The sequence below is a fragment of the Tupaia chinensis genome, unplaced genomic scaffold (assembly GCF_000334495.1).
Source record: "Tupaia chinensis unplaced genomic scaffold, TupChi_1.0 Scaffold000360_1, whole genome shotgun sequence".
In the NCBI taxonomy this organism is placed as follows: domain Eukaryota; kingdom Metazoa; phylum Chordata; class Mammalia; order Scandentia; family Tupaiidae; genus Tupaia; species Tupaia belangeri.
This window is the reverse complement of record NW_006159856.1, coordinates 2,896,885-2,901,454: the sequence shown is the minus strand read 5'-3', so window position 1 is coordinate 2,901,454 and position 4,570 is coordinate 2,896,885. Positions and strand designations below refer to the sequence as shown.

Here is a 4,570-nt window from a genome sequence, read left to right as displayed (position 1 = left end):
CTTGAAAAACACACATGGCACATGTGTATGCACGACTGAAGACCAAAACTGGAGGAGAAGGGATTGCTGCACCGCCGTCCCCTGGGGTGATTTCCTTCCCTCTGTCTCTCTCTGGCGAATGCACGCACCCTGTGACAAAAACCTTGAAAAAATAAATGCAGACTTGGTCTTTCATGGTCACTCCCTGGGCCCGCAGATGGCGTAACGGTTATGTCGATGGACTCCCGCAGAGCTGGCCACAGTCTGAGTCTCTGACCCAGCAGCTTAAAACTCATGCCAGGTGCATGTCCAAAATTCCAAGAGGAGAATGGAAGAGAAGGGATGCAATGTGGCCATCCCCCAGCCCAGGGGGTGATTGCTCACTTTCTCTCTATCTTTCCGGCGAGTGAGTGATCTTTTTCCCTTAGATTTTTACCCTATAGCAAAAAAAATCTTTCTTATAAAAAAACCCCAGTTAATCCACTCACCAATCGAGTCCCAGATCACAGCCATGTCTTCCAGAGGGCTCTCCAGCCCTCAGAAAAGGAGTCCCTGGGCCCGTGCAGAACCCCCCTTGCAGGAGTAGCATCTGCAGGCACCACCAGCTGGGCACTCACGAGGTGCCAGGCAGCACACCAGGGGCTTCACTCACCGTGGCTTACTCATCCTCACACAGACCCACGTGCCCATTACAGATGTGGAAACTGAGGCCTGGAGAGACGAAGTGCCCAGACACCACTGCCGAACCATCCCCTGGGTGCGTGCCCCTCACCCTGGCCTCACTGTCTGCTGCGGGCTCTGCACACTCTGCACACTTCTTGCCTCCCAGAGCTGGCTCTGAGCTTCCAGGATGTGCAGAGGATTGACAGGAAAGAGGGGTGCTGAGAGAGCCACATAGCACACAGCAGTTCAGGATGAGACCGCCATGATGGCATGGCTGACCAGGGCTTCCCCCATTAACAGCATCTGCTGTGAACCCTCCTCTGCCTGCTCCATCGAGTTTCCTTCCGGGGGAGGTAGGAGTGCACAGTGAGCCCAAGGTGACAAGCCTAAGAAGTTAAGAGGCCAGAGATGCTGGCCCAGTGCCCAGTACTGACCACTGAAGGCCAGCATCCTCTGAGGCACAGCTGGGTTGTGGGCAAGCAAGACCAGGTCGGATCCGGGTCATGGAAGCCGGCACCAGCAGCAGCCAGTACGGGTGGTGGTGCTGAGTGGCTGCTGTCCTGGCAGGCCCAGCAGAGGTGTGGGGAGAGGGGCTGGCTGGCAGACCTGCACGGGAATAGAGGAATGTGATGAGTGGCCCCCAGCTAGTGCAGCCTGGCTGGCCAGGAGCCCCTAGCCACACAACCTGTAAAGGTCCCCGCACCAGTGACTGACAGCCCAGGGAGCCCTGACCCCTCCAGTGAGGACCTGGAGGCTTTGTCCACGTCCATGCGGGTTGCCCGCTGCCCTCTTGCCGCCTCTGCTGCCCTGTGTGTGTGCTGTGTGTGCTCGTGGTGATCACGAGCGAGGGCCCCAACAGACCAGACCAAAAGGGAGTCACTCAAGCTAAAATGCCACATCACCATGCTGAAACTTTAAGGGAGCTGACAGGTCCCCGAATAGACCAGTTTCTCCTGAAAATTGGAAATCTCAGTCTAAACCTCCAAGTCTCTAAAACCGAGGCACATCTGTGGTGTTTTTAGGAACTCTCATCTAAAATACTCAAGACACTACCTGGCCTCATCGGACTTCTGTTTCATGAACATCCGTATTGCCCAAATACGTTCCTCCTTTACCTTCCCGGCTCTCCGTTGCCATGCTTAAGCAGAATGTGGCCCGGCCTGATGGTGCAGTTGGTAGCCAACAAGCTATAGAACTGGGAGCCCCGTGGCCACTGGTAGGTTCAGAAGCCTGAGTCAGCTTGAAAACGCCAGGAACACCTAATGCGTGCAGGCCCGAGATCCCAATGAGCTGGCGGACTGGAAAGCTGGGGAAAAGGGATGGAGGTACGATGGGATCCTGGAGACTGCCTTTCTTTCTCTCCCACCCCCTTACCCACACACACTCTGTCATGAATAAAATGAATACGTTTTCCAAAATTAAGCAAAATGACTCCAGGTAAGCATGAAGTCACCCTGCTCTGCTCACCATAGGACCTAGCCAGTCGCTGTTGTACAAGACCTTTGGCTGCCGCCCTCCCTACCTCCCTCCCATTCGTAACTTTTACACCTGAAATCATCCTGAAATCTGAGGAATCTGGATACGTATTCTTCAGGGCAACCTGGGCGTTACAGTGCCCGGGGGTTTGTCCTAACCCTGGCCCAGTTAAACTCTTCTGCTTCGCTTACTTTGCCTCAGCCTCTTTCTCAGCTTGACATTACTGTTTTTCCAATTTTCAGCTGGAGCTCAGGAGATTAAGTGTCCTTGACCCACGATGGGCAGAAATACAGCTAGGGGATTGGATATTTTATTTATTTATTTACATTTTATTTTATTTTTGATGCATGCATAAGAACTTTCTGTTGGTTTGTATTTTGGGAAGAGCCAAGAAAAAAGACAAAATTCTCCAGTTGCACAAATTGCACTATTTGTGTTTCCAACATTAATAGGCAGAAACAGTAACAACTTAAACAAAATGTGCAAAAAAGCATTTTTTTTTTTTTTTTTTACTCGAAGGACCTGAATTCAGTGGGTGTGTCCCTTAAAGTTCATTTTGTTGTAGTTTGAGATAAGGTCATTTCTCAATCCTTAATTTTCCAAGTCTAGATTTATTCATTAATAATACAAATCTTGTAAAATTGGGGCGAAAATGTCCACCTCATTTAATTGATAACCCAAGGATGCTTTTCACATCAAAGAAATGATCAAAAAAGACCGCGTCACATTCCAAAGCCAGAAAGAAAGTTAACAAGAGTGCAGACACGGTGATAATGTCCCACCGCCGGGGCTTTGCCGACAGTGGGGCTTCGGCGATGCTGCCCTGTGAAGCGGCCTTCCACTTGCCCGGTTCCCCTTCCTGAGCCGAGTTTCTGTCCCGTGCCACCTCCTGGAAGAGGTCCTCTTCCATCCCGGGCATGCATCCTTCCACCACCACTATTCCGCGTGGCCCACCAGGACCGCGATCGGCGCACGAATATCCCTGTAGTCAACGCCACCATCACTGGCTTCTCGTTCTCCTGCAGCTCTTGATGTCTCTCTTCCACATTTAAATGTGCTTCCCCACGACACATAATTGGTTTTGCAATTAAGATTCTCCGAACTGGTTCAGAGCCATCAAAAACCACAAAACCAAAATTTGGAAGCTTTCCCCAGCACCCTTGGTACTGACATGAAGTTCCACAATGTTTCCAAAACTCATGAAGAATTCTCTCAGATCATGTTTATTGGTATCATGTGGCAAGTTACCCACAAAAACGTGAAGCCTGTCTGGGTAGCGAATTAGTCTGCGGGTGTCAGAATCATTCTGTTCCATAGCTCCCCTGCCCGGTCTCTGTCGTCTAGGAGGGAAATCAGGTTGTTCTCCGGGTCGTTGTTCACGCACACGACGTGGATGAGACCAAACCTCTGGTCTACCTTCCGCTCTTGGCTTTGGGGCACTTGTGGCAGAGAAACAGGTTCCTAGGGGGAGGGGGACGAGACTTCTCCTCTAGCTCTTCTAAGTTCTCCTCCACTCGTGTTTCAATTCTTCAGTCTTTGTTTCAGACTCTGACTCAGGTTCAGGCTCTTTTTTTTTTTTTTTTGGAGAGATTTTTGCTATAGGGCGCATGCGCTCGCCAGAGAGAGACATAGAGACAGAAAGCGAGAAATCACCCCCCAGGAGGGATGGTCACGCCGCAATCCCTTCTCCTCCATTCTCCTCTCGGGATCTTGGGCACGCACGCACACGTGCCCGGCGTGAGTTTAAGCCTCCGAGTCTGGGACGTGAACTGCGGTCGACTACATGGGAGTCCAGCGACATAGCCATTATGCTAACTGCTAGTTCCCTCAGGTTCAGGCTCTTGAGAGGGTTCTCCCGAAAGCTCCTGTCTGCCTTTAGCACAGGGTGAGCGTCATGGCAGCCACTGTTCGCATTTTCTGGTGCAGGTTCAAGAGAGGGCTGCCTTTCTCCTTCTTCTTGTACTTCATCTTCGGATTCTTCGGGAAGTTCTGGTTCAGAATCTCCAAATACTCCATCTTCATAATGAAACATGTCATTGTGAACATAAAATTCATTTGGGACAGGCCCTTGGGAGCCCAAACAAAGGTTTCATGAACTTCCTCCACTGTTAGAGAGCAAACCCATGACCTGGACAACCACCCCATCACTCCCGGCTGCACGAGCATCCACGTGGTGAATTTTAGTGTGACAGTCACTGAAGTTCAGAGAGAATACTCGGTGGTGTATATCGTTTGGGCCATAAACAGCTTCTTGGGGCTTTCCACTAGCATCTACTCCACCACGGACATTGGAAGAATTCGTGCCATAAATATTCTGGAGCTTTTGTCAGCAAAGCACAACACTGCCTCACGACATCGCGTGGAGGTGAGCAGGAGAGTCGGTGAGGACCAGCTGCAGTGGATTCTTCTGGCTCGCCACCGGCTCCCCCCCCCAAAACCGAAGACCCAAGAG

The 4,570-nt window shown here is 51.1% G+C and overlaps 1 pseudogene; it reads right to left on the bottom strand.

Moving 5' to 3' along the window:
* Positions 1 to 2,840: 2,840 nt before the first annotated feature.
* LOC102496988 (ras GTPase-activating protein-binding protein 2-like) overlaps positions 2,841 to 4,570 on the bottom strand; it is a 2,392-nt pseudogene continuing 662 nt past the window's right edge.